This window comes from Cynoglossus semilaevis, chromosome 2, assembly GCF_000523025.1.
Source record: "Cynoglossus semilaevis isolate Cse_v1.0 chromosome 2, Cse_v1.0, whole genome shotgun sequence".
Taxonomy (NCBI): domain Eukaryota; kingdom Metazoa; phylum Chordata; class Actinopteri; order Pleuronectiformes; family Cynoglossidae; genus Cynoglossus; species Cynoglossus semilaevis.
Genome location: NC_024308.1, coordinates 17,294,105 through 17,306,805, shown reverse-complemented (window position 1 = coordinate 17,306,805; position 12,701 = coordinate 17,294,105). Strand labels below are relative to the sequence as shown.

Here is a 12,701-nt window from a genome sequence, read left to right as displayed (position 1 = left end):
CAAAGAGAACTAGAGAGGGGAAGGCATGATTGATGGATCTACCCCCTCTGGTTTTGAGATCTGTACACTCTGTAACATATCCAAACCTACACCAGATGTGTGAGTGTGTACACAACTATTTCCAGATCAGATCTCACGAGCTTTAAAGGATAGGTTCACAATTTTCTTTCTAAAAATATGATTATTTTGTAGAATAAAACCTAGAAACCAGCGTGGGGTTTGACCGAAGCCAAAGATAACTTTCAGGATGGCCAGGATTTTTAAAATTGTATTTTTATCATCTTGAGTTTTTGAACCCAACATTTGATGTTGCTTCTGTGTCCTCAGTATTCCATCCATCCATCCATCCATCATCCTTACATCAATCATCCATCCATCCATCCATCCACCCAACTTTCCATCAATCCATCCATCCATCCATTTTCTACTGGCACATAAAGTATACTGCTACTATCCAGTTGTCATGAAGTGCATTTTTGGACTATCAGAACAAATTGCAGAACCAGGGGCAATACCACACACACCAGCAGAGAGTGTGCACCTGACTGAGCCAACAGTTGATGTTTTCATCTTACAACACTGCTGATGATCTTTGCTGACGCTTCATTTCTGGATGGCAGACAGCAACAGAATCCACTACTATACTGTACAGGCTTTTGAGAACCGCTATTTTCCAAGTTTGTTTAATATCATATAAACCCACTGTATGGTATGTAGCTACGAACACCTGATCTTTCAGGTTCTTAAGAAATACATTGAGAAAAATCTAGGAATTGCAGTGAATTCAAACTGTATGATTTAATTTATTTTCAAACAAATTATGGTAAAATAGCTACGTTTGTCCAAGAGTTTCATAGATTTCCTCTAATTTGCGATAATTAAACATGCGTTGTGTACAATGTGCTAAAATCTATTCCTTTGCCACCAGTTACCATGCCAACCTAATAACAATAATCCAGCTCCAACCACACGATTGTGATTTTGAACCATTAATAAAAACATATTTTCGTCTCTGTCTCTTTCTTTGTCCTGTGCTATGTTTAGATACAAAGCCGCTGGATGGTTGACAAGTAAACACTTCCTGTAAACACAACAGAATGGAACACGCTCTCACTGCTCACATGAGGAAAGACGTCAATTAAAACCAAACACATTTTACACAATGCTATTATATATATTACATATATTACACACACACACACACGTGTACATATATATACAAATATATTTTTTTTTGGTTAGTTATTCCCAAGGTTGCCATGTGTGTGTGACAAAACATCCCTCAAGTCAACATGAATTTCTTGTAGTCTCCTGGAGAGGGAAGTAAACTTCCCCAAGATCCCAGTATTGATAAATTCGTACGAAGAAAAGGAAAAAAGGTATTTTGAGAACAACTCATGCGACCTCGGCAGTGTTTGTCACTCTGGGTGGGTCTGCGTGTGTGTTTAAGGGTGAGTCAGTGACTGTGCGAATATATGTACGAGGCTGCTCCATAGGCGTGTACACCATGTCAGCCGTGACCCTCAGATTCCCCGCGGGACATCATGTCACTTCCCTTCTTTGTTTTCTAGCTTATGAACACCTTTCTAAAAATGTCTTTTTGTTTAAAGGCTCTCAATAGCCCCCTTCCTCCAACGCTTACCACTAACGTGTGTGTGTGTTTGTAAATTAGTGATACCCTCTATAGCTGGCCCTAAAAACAGGATCTGTTGAGATGCAGATGAGGATGCTGAAGGGCGTGTGTTTTCCTCTCGCGTTCATACCTATATACAGACAGGGATCCTGTTTCGTAACACTCCCTGACTGTGGTGAGGTGCAGATGGTTTAGCCCACACTGTATATGCAGCGACACACTCACTTCCAAACATCATGCACCTCCCATGCTGTATGATTCACCCTTGAACAGAGTGACCTTTGGTCCCGGCCAGAAGAGTGTCCTGAGGCTCTTTAGGAGCTGCCAGTCCATTACTGTATGATCTGATGTAATGCTTTCTGTCTTTGAGATGCTGCAGGGAGAGCATTACCTAATGGCATTACAATACAAATTTAGTGTTAAATAATGTTCACTAGCACGGATAATGACTTAAGCGAACCCCACAGAAATCAGGTTCTGCCTCATTAGAAGTAGACTTTGGTCCCCATGAGGTCTAATGGGTCTTAAAAAGAAAATGATTTACAAAAAACAGGGCGGACAAATAGAAACAGAGCACACATGCAAAAACACACTCGCGTACCTCTAAAGGGGAACACATGTATTTCTCTTCAATGAAAAGTGGCTTTAGTCCAGGTAAATAAGTCACTCCCAAACTTCCACAACCGTAGCAGGACAAAAATAAATTCCGTAGTGCTTCTTCAGACAGAGGCCTTTCAGGATGCACCAGGTGAAGGAGCTGATAAGATAAACTCAAGGGATCAACCCCAGTCTGGACTCAAGTTCTGTTTTTACTTTCCCAGAGGATGATTGAAACAACAGAGGCTGTCACCTAGGAATAACAATAATAATAAATGAATTGTGTTCATATTTTGCACTTGAAGCTGCACCGTTCAGGAAATCTATGCCTAAGTGCTGTGCATTCAAACAAACCAACACAACATTCCACTTCCCTTCACAGCTTGTTGTTTGGGCTTCGGGGCCCAAAACTTTGGGTTTGGCTGGGACTTGCCAACCTCATCAGACTTGTTTCCAACAGCCTCACCACAGAGCTGTCCAGCTGGGCCTGTGCTCATAAAGTTTTAACACAGCTATAACATGTCTATTTGCCTCAAAAAGAAAACACTAATGACCAATTCAAGGCCATTATTTAGGGGAAAATTGGTTTTGGTTATTCAAGGACTTTTCCCTCCACCAAAGCTTTTCGAGGAATATTCTAACTTTTAATTAGTGACAACACCAGTTTGTTTCTACTTCTTAAATAAATGACACTACCACTGCAGAAAGAAGAAAAAGAAGACGAAAAAAAAAAGATGGATGTACAGGAACTTATAGTTGCTGTGAGTAAACACAGAGCATTTAGTTGTTTTTTTCCGCTCCTCTACAGATAAAGCTAGTAAAGTTCAACACTGAGTTCAGTCCACAGGTAAAGTTTTATTATTTTCTACGAATTGAATCCTTTTACCTACAGTTACAACTTATTCAACGAGAACAACAAGCTAGCACTGGCCATAAGGCACGCTCCTGATGCCAGAGAGATCAGTTAATTATAGGCTGACAAGGTGGCGATCGTCCCTTTGTTCATCTTTAAGGCTTTTCACCTTCAACGCCAACAATTTTACGATAAAAAACATGGATTACAAAGCCAGAAGTTCACAAACATTTACTTGCATCAAAACCTCTTGTGTTTCTATTTAAAGATTTAAAGTTTCACATTCTCTCTTAGTGTTAAAATCAACTTCTGTTGTTCAATAATATGCTAAAAACATGTATTTAACCTGACATGACAAAAGCCATTTGCATTTGTCCCTTCCTCCTTGAGTTTGTAATTTTAATAATTTTACTAGTCTCCTTTCAGCCTCAACACTGCCACCTATGGGGCGTTTATGTAATAAAAAAGGGGAAAAAATACTGGTCATTTGGTCCCAGTGATATATGTTGGACAAATTGACCTCTTTTCATAACCAGTTGTAACCTGAATGGATGGATGGCTGGTCAAATATTTTAAACCCAGTGACACATCTTCTCCTCTCCCACCCTTCATCTCACATCAGCCCGTTCCCATACTGTACACCATGCAGAAGATCCTGTCTCGGAACTCAGACGGAAATTCTACCCCCGGCGTCTTTGAGGGCATCAAGGCCCACGGCTCTATTTACAGGCCCGTGTGTGCATGTGAATGTGTTTTCCGGTATCACAACTCTAAAATAGCTTTGTCTGAGGGAGCGCCAACATCCAGGAAGGCACAGACTGCACTTTCATTAATGGATGTCTGCCTTATAACAGAGCGATGGTTACACAAAACACACAACCAGGTTTCCGTCTGCTCACAAGGAAACGATGGGACCACAGAGGTGAGCCAGAGACATTAGAATAAAGGAATGAAAGCAAACTGCTGCTGCTGTGATGCAGCAGACGACCGTGGCCATCTTTGAAGAATCTCCCCAGGGGTTTGGAGCACAGATGAAGGGGATGTGTAAGAAGAGGAAACGCTCTCATCCTGTGGGTGTTTTGTTGTTTGATGTACTGTAATGAAACAATTTGACTCACGGCTGAGCCTGTGCTACAGTTGTCAGTTTTGGCCGTTCTCGTGCTGTAGTCCTGAGCAGCAAACTGATAGAACCATTTACAACCACCCACTGAATTCAGATCAGTTACTTGGGACCCCCGCCATCTCTGCTCTGGACAGACAGAGATGTTTTAGACCCTGGCAGTGTGAAGTTTTCCCCCCAAAATCCAAACTAAACACATTTCAAATGCAGGAACCTACACACACACAGACACATGACACACACACACACAGTTTGTTTGTCTGCCTGGCTTTGGATCTGAGGACGACGCTGAGACACACACACATAAAACGGCATCCTGTGTGAGTATTAAATCAGGTTTGTACCGTGGTAGAACGAGGCCTGAACGTTCATCAAAACACAACCTGCCACCTACGACCAGGTAAACGTGAGGCCGACAACTGCACAGCTACCAAAGAACTCATGTTTCATAAATACAAAAGAGCTAACTGATGACTCAACAACAGAAACATTCACAACCTTTTTCTCACTCCTTCACAGAGTTTCTCCGGTTCTGCAGACCTCGGTGCAGAACATAGAAAGAAAACAGAACTGGTCCGAGGTCTGAGGAAGTGGTTTTCCCCCAATAAACACTGACAGCATGTCAGGGAACAGGCGTTGGAGGCAGGCAACTTTTCCATGAGAATTACTCCTGGCAATTGTAAGAATCTTCTGACTTTGTTGTAGCACAACAATGAGCACATTTGTGGTTCAAAGTGAACTGCCGTTGTCAGTTTGATGGATGGCTTCAAAGTCCTGGACAAAATGTCTGTTTCATCTAGCTTTGTTGTGCCACATTCTGTCGACTTCTTCACAAAGAAGGAGAAAAAAAAAAAACACATCACAAATCAACACCACTGTGTAAACAGATGCTGTAACTGTTTAGACCATTTCAGATGGCAAAATCTGCAGAAAGTCATTTTTGGGATTTATATATATATATGTGTAAATGATAAGTTTTACAACATAGTTATAGATAAATACATATACAGACAGATAGACAACAGTAAGAACACACAGATAAGAAAAGTACAATAAGTACAATAGATGGCCCGCAGACCCTACTTTAGGCAACTGTGAAAAACAAGAGCACAGGAACTGGTTGGTGTGTTTGTATGTAGACATGTCAATCGTTGTGATGGTGTGGGTGGGTGTGGTGGGACAAAGCTGGTTGACTCCAGGGTCAGGAGTCTGACGTCACTGTCTCTCTGCTGTTTGACAGACAGGATTTCCTCTCAGCAGGTTGTTTACCTGGCAAACTGCATATTTGATGGGAGGTGTGACCAACACGTGACCCCTTAACACCGATCACTCAGCCGAGGCCACCTGCCCACAGCTGCTCTCCGCTCCTCTGTCATTGTTGTGTGGACACTTGTTTACTGCAGGGCCTGCTGCTCTCTCTCTGCAGGGCATTGTATGGATGACAAACACACAGAGAAGTTAATGTCCATCTGGATGGGGAGGAAAGGAAAAGTGAAACAACAAGGAAAACACTCATTCTCCCTCCTTTTCCTCCACCTTTTCTACCCTCAACATCACCCCCCTGGTACCAGGAACTGTTCAGAGCTGTCACTCAGCTCAGCCAGGGGTCCTCCATGCACATAAACACAGTCATGGCCCCCCACCCTCGGTGCTCACACCACACACACCTGGTTTAGTTTAGTGGGGTTAGAGGTGAAGTGTAGATGGATCATTATCATAGGTCAAACACGAGCCAGGCTCAGACAGTGGCCGGCTGATGTGTAACACAAACACGCGCTGCAGATCTCACAGCAGTTCTGGATTTTGATGGACACTTCTCATTTGGCCGGGTCTCAGCGTGCATTATTACTTATTCTTTCCTATCGTCAACTGATAAGAGCGCTCCAGCCCTGGGAGAAGGAGTGCCTGTTCATGGAAATATTGCAATACTGTCAGTGTCCGCTGTCTACTCCCTGGTAAACAAAAGTTTGCTTTGAGTTTTTTCCCGTGGGAGTGGGCTACCCCGGTCCCAGTTGGCATCCACTTAATTACCAGGCAACAGACGGATGAGAACACAGGTGTATCATCGATTATTCAGGTTCATTGTTAAGTTCATTTCTTCATCTGTTTGAAATTTTCTTAAATAACTGAATTCTTTTTTTTCATCTAAAGCCTATGATCTGCTTCATTTGTTAGTTAGAGACGTCTGGCAGGGTCACGTCATTCTCTGATCTAGGAGGGGGAGGCAGAGGGGGTGTATCAGATGATGTGGATCGGGCCAAAGGGATTAGTTTTAGTCAGGGTGACCTCTGAGGGAGAGCACCGTTTGACATTTCTGTGGACTGGGTTATATAACTGCTGTTGTTTTTCTTCTGCTATCTCTCCTGGTGAACAGGTGTGATTTTTAAAAAAAAGTTAGCACAATGCTAATGTACCTCCACCTCATCGGGGCAGGGCATCAATCTGCATGATATTACAGTTAATAATTTCTTGTGTAAAGTCTAGGGGTCAGCAGGGTCAGCCATTGTTATTGACTCTGACCCAGTGGTTACTCATGGGGGCAGGAAAACTTTCCCATATTCCTCAATCTGTGGTAAATTCCATATGACCACATACTGTACACTCATGACTGTAACAGAAACAGCTACTCGGGTCAGAAACCAGTCAGCAAATGAGAGCAAGCTCTGTTATGTTGACTTTTATTCATATTTAAATCACGGTGTAGCTGCCGTACAGTAAAACCACAATGTAAAACATTATAAACACACGGTACGTGCTGCACTAACAGTTTCAAATGAGTAAGAACACATAACCAAAACATTTACATTAGCTCAAAACAATAGTGACATTTGTTTATTTTACATTATATTCCTTATGGTGCAACATTATATTACAATTTGGGAATATTCTGACCTTAGTTAAGCACCAGGTTTAAATAATGACTTCACCTATTTCTATTTCGTTTGATTAATTTGTAAAGCTACCTTAATTTGTCAATAACTAGTATAGTCCATACACCATGAGAAAGACATGAAACCTGGACACATAAGTCAGATTGACTGATTGACCTAGTAACCTTTGACCTCCAGCTGAAATCACTATCTTCGTGTTCATGAACCCATCCACAGGTTTGGACCGAGCCTTCCCTCTGACCTGTAGACTCCCTCTGGTGAAGAATCTTATCTCATGTTTTCTTTATTTTGTATTTTATCAGTCAGCTTAGGTATCATTACGCAGGAGGATTATGTTACTCAGAGTACAATAAGGGGTTAGGAGAGGGAGGAATAACAATGTGGGGATGTCTTTAAAAAAAATTTAATCACGAAAAATATGAAAAAATAATTGGCACATCGTGTTCTTGTGGAGATAATATGCAGCTCCTCACTGGGTGAGAGCATATTTTAAGGTTCTAGATTAAATTAAAGGTCAGGGTTCAATTTAGGGTGAAATTTACAATAAGGATTAAGATTAGGCCTATACTTTTAATGGTTGTGTTCAGGTAAGAAGAATTGTAACTCTGTGAGTCTAAGTGCTCTCTCTCTCTCGCTCTCTCACACACAAACACAATAGTTAAGAACTTCTTCTGTTCATAAACATGCTGTAAGTGGTCATACAGTAGAGTCATTTCAATCTCGATCACAGAAAATGGTAAAAACCAAAGGAGGAGGGAGGTGGGAGGCGGTTGAGGGAGACTGGAGGTGGCATTGTCACAGGACACAGGTGTGTTTACATTATGAGCCAGTGTTTCTGTGAGATTAGCACACTTTAGGAAACAATACGACCATCGAAGCCCTTCGCATCAATTACAGTGCTAACCCATGTTGGAATGACACCTCTACTGGGAACTAAAAGAGAAACCTGAGTCCAAGACTGAGACTTCTCTCTCATATGTGTGTGTGTGTGTGTGTGTGTGTGTGTGCTGACCTGTAGATAGAAAAATGGCAACAGAACAACATGTGAAGTCATTAGTACTCCCTTACAGAGCCAGTGTTTTATCACTCAGGGCTGGTGGCCAGCAGCTACATGCAGAAAATAAAACTGAGATTTAACTGTCTCAGTATGTGGTAGGCTCGACAAGGTGTGAGTATGCACACACTGGTCATTTAATACATACTGTATATAAGGGTTGCAGTTTTATGTTATGCATCTGTTTGTCACACAGTTCAACTCAAGGTAGAAGATTCATTTCTGGCTAAAGTTAGACCAATATAATATCATCATCATCATTATTATTATTATTGTTATTATTATTATTATTTACTTCCACCTCAAACACTTAGTGCAGGAATACAGTGTGACAAGTAGCGAAGAAAGCAACACTCACTGACACAAACATTAGTAGTAGTCTTTATAAATAATTGCATTGAAAAAATATTTCTTCTTTGTTATGTTGTGTTGTTGTATTTTAAAGACTGGAGGCTAACTCAACAGCAAACTGCTTTGCGACAAGTAGCTGTTGCTGTTACTATGGTTGATTAAGAATTACTGTTGAAAAAACACCAGTAGCTAGGACTGGGTTCTAAGTCCTTAACTGCAGACCTGATGTGATCCAGCGTAATCATTAGAAGATATAGCACAGTGTGACAACTGCTAGCCATGTTCTATTGTTATATACAGAGTACACACCTGGAGCCAATCCCAGCAGTCATTAAGTAAATTCAGAGAACATCCTGGACAGTTTAACAGTGTCCACTGATCTCAGCCTGTATGTTTTTGGACTGTGGGAGGAAACTGGAATACTTGGAGAAATACTCCGTACACATGGGTAGAACATGGACCATCTGTTTGGACTGGTGATGTTCTTGCTGTCTGGTAATGGCAACAACCACCATTCCACTTTGTGGCCCTGGGTCTCTGACTGTATCTTGCAGCAGGAAGGCACCTAACACAAACCAGAGACACTACAAGTATGGACAGACATGCAGCAGTGGGGCTGGGGTGTGATTGGCTGAAGTCGTTCAGCAGCAGTGAACCATCGTTGCCATCACTTCTGGTGTTTACAGGTAGAAAAAACCGAAAGACAAAACAATTCTTTTCTGTTGTCCAAACATCTCTTTTATGGTTGTGTCGTGACTACCACTGCCTTTAAAGTCAGATTCCTCACTTGCCTTTTGCTGTGTTTGTCTAATATGTTGCTGTTTTATGAATGTCTGCACTTTAATCCCAGGAAATCAAATTGAAAAACAAAGCAATTTGCTTGTTTTTTATTACAGTACACGTGTGCAGCTAAAATAGGAAAAAAACCAAACAAACTGAACCTCCTCAACTTTCAGTCTGGCAAACGATAAGTGAAGATTAATGAAAAGGCTGCTGAGGTCCCTGCCACACAGAGGGGGTCTGAGTGTACGGGGTGTATACGTCAACCTCTGCAGCTGTAGTTTCTCTACCTGACATTTTCCCAAAAACCACAAAGTTGCCTTTGATGTACAGCAGGGAACTTCAACAGGAAACATTCAAACTTAAAACGCTGCTCCGAGGTTTGAGGACAGCTGAGAATTCATTTGCAGTAATGATTCTACCAGCAAGGAGTACACCTTAAAGGAAGGTACCTGCTTTAACCATAATTGACTGATCACTGATAGACTGACCGCTTATCTGGTAACTCAGTTTGAATTTGGCTAGAAAATGGTACACACACATATACAGTATAGAACAGAAGTAGAGAAAACACAGGAGACAGGACATAACCTCTCTACACCCTGGGACGCTCGGACAAACATCATATACAGATGTTTACCATGAAGAGCTAGGAGAATGTGCCAGGTTCACATGTTGCAGTTTGATTACAGGATGTTCTGCAGGATAGTTCTTAGTCCATCAAGTGTCAGTATAAAACCTTAAAATAATGTGGTTTGTATTGAAATCTGTAGAAAAATAAATGTTTACTCTAAGTCAGTATTCAAATAGTGGGGCAGGACCCCCTGTGGGGCGCAGTAATGTGCCGGGTGTATATTATATTAATTACAATGCAATAATTATATAAATTAAAGTACATCATACAAATGAATAATAAAATTAAACTATAAATATACCATATTCTATCATGCACTTTGTGTTTTCCTGTGCGTGTGATCTCCTCTCTCTCTTCTTTCTCTTACACACTCCCACCCTGATCACTGATCAGTGGAAAAAACATTAGCAACGACTATCAAAAGACTAAGTCTTCGCTGGATCTGCTTTTGTAAAATAATTTGTATCCATCAACATAGCCAAACATAATGAGTTGAACCAAAGTTCGGTTTGCTGTTGTTGGAAAAATGATGTTTATTTCCATCATATCATTTAGTGTTTTACCCTACACGCAAACTTCACGTTGAGCCTCGATTAACAGCAAAACACGCACCAGAAGTGCACCTGTCAAAACACCTACAGACACAGAATCACAATGTTTTCCCATTAATAACTGGGACGGTTGAAGAACTGAACAAACACCAAAAAACTCTTCCAACATGCACCGATGTTTGTGTTAGTGTCTTATGTATCTAAAAAAAAGTCATTTTACGACAGGTCATTCTAGAAAAACGTTTTAAGAAGTACTTTTTTTTCTAAAGCACCAAAACACATCTTGCCATAAAGTCTCTCAACAAAGACCAATCTGCAGCTTCATGGGAACTGCCCGTCAGAACTGCAAACACAGTCACAGTTAAAAGAGTTACGATGTGAAGTGTGACGAAGGTCACGACAAGATGACATTACAATGACATGCTGCATACTTCAAATTACGGTGAAACACAATCAGTTGATGTGGAAATTGCTATGTATAAATAGTAATTCCTGTTATACCCCTCCCACCCCAACAGTTATGTAATAAACAGCCCCCTCTATAGACGAACAGTAGCTGCTGTGTTAATCCTCCTGGGGTTGAACTGGGCTTGGCTTTCATTCGTACTGCAGGATGTTTGCAGTGTCAGTTCATGTGTATTTTTTTTTTTTATATGTGAAAGTCCAGAAAGTTTTACTTTTGCTTGTTTACTTGCCTGATCGAGCAAATGTCGTTAAAATGATCTGATATACAGTAAAAAAAAAAAAAGAAAAGAAAAATGAAAATGATTGTTGTCTAAAGTAAAACACCTCTACTGAGTCTGTGAAGGTGAAGGAGTGTAAAAACACATGTTCGTCTCATAACCACCGTGGCCGTGGCCTGTGATCTGTTCACCTTTTTTACGTCTCATCATCACCACCACATGTTCATTAAGGTCTGTGGGTAATGACTGCACATGCTGATCCACTGATTGGATCCTAGAGCTGCACTCACAAACACTCACATGCACAGGCGTGTTGGTGCACAGCAGGATATGGCCTCTGCAGGACTGAAGGCTCTGCTGTTTTTCTTGGCAGTGGGTAGAGAACACACAAAGCCTGCTGGGGGATATGCCGCAACCCAGTGGTCTGCTTTTCCCCTCAGTTCCCAGCACATAGAAACACACTTAGGAATCTTCTCTATCCATCTTCATTCTTAAAAATGCGGAAAGAGTAGCCATTTCAACCTGATTGTAAAGGTTAAGTGTAAAAGGGAAGGATACTACACACTAATGACACAAGGCCGCCGCCAACGTCCGGACCGTTTGCCCTTGTCTTTTGTCAGAGGTTAATCTTTGTCCCATTAACACAAATCCGTCTGACTGAAAACTTCTGGACGGTAGGAAACACATGGACAGTAGTCAATCAGGCTTCTTCTGCTTGCACGAAAAACTGTTTCCTGATTCAGCTAAGCACAGTGGAATGCTACACCTTCTACTATGTAGCCTAGTATTTTAAGTACTGTATTTTCAAGCCAATATTTTATCCCATTGACAGATCATTTATGTAACGGTTGGCAAGTTAAGCTAATTCTTCTTTGGAATGATCTATTCCTGGAACGACACTACAGATCATTTAATTCCATGTGTTCCTCCTCTTCCTCCTCTACTGATACCCAGAATAGAAACAGAGGGACATTTGTTCTCGTTCTCTGTAGAAACATACAGCTTATTACATCTATTACATTTAAGCACATTAAAAACCCTTCAGGTAAAGGTACATTTTGTGTACATTAATTGTACATTAATTTTTTCTGACCTGGGCAGTCAAAAAAAAAATAAAATAAAACAACCATTACTTAATCAGGTCTTCACTGTCAGAACAGGATCTGGCTACAACGATGTTGGATCTGCCAACCGGTTCACAATGAAAAGAAGAAAAAAAGTTGCCAGAAACTGCGTTCCAGGACCTCCCACTTTATAAATTAAGAACTGGAGACAGTTAGAAGTGGCAGTGAAGTACTTGAGGATGGTGCAGGACATTATGAATGGCCAGTGAAACAGCTGCAATCGTGCAATCGAAGTGACAGATGGGTTCAAATTAGGGCCGGGGCTACAGCAGGGATCAGTTCTGATGTATTTTTGTTTGTTGTGATAATAGGCAGCCAGGATGACGGTGGACCATGATGTTTGCAGATGATGTAATCTGTGAAGGGAGAAGGGAGCGTCAAAGAGAACCTGCAGGGATGGACTATTGTTTTTGAGTGAAGAAGAATAAAG

At 41.2% G+C, this 12,701-nt stretch overlaps 1 long non-coding RNA gene across 3 annotated transcripts in view; it reads right to left on the bottom strand.

Moving 5' to 3' along the window:
• Positions 1-1,258: 1,258 nt before the first annotated feature.
• LOC107989838 (uncharacterized) overlaps positions 1,259-12,701 on the bottom strand; it is a 53,141-nt gene continuing 41,698 nt past the window's right edge. For 2 of the 3 annotated variants that reach the window (XR_001761355.2, XR_003049232.1), the window contains one exon: positions 5,222-5,623. This is a non-coding gene — a long non-coding RNA (uncharacterized LOC107989838). Of the gene's footprint in view, positions 5,031-5,221; positions 5,624-12,701 lie in introns of those variants that run through there. The other variant, XR_001761356.2, reaches the window with a different exon arrangement.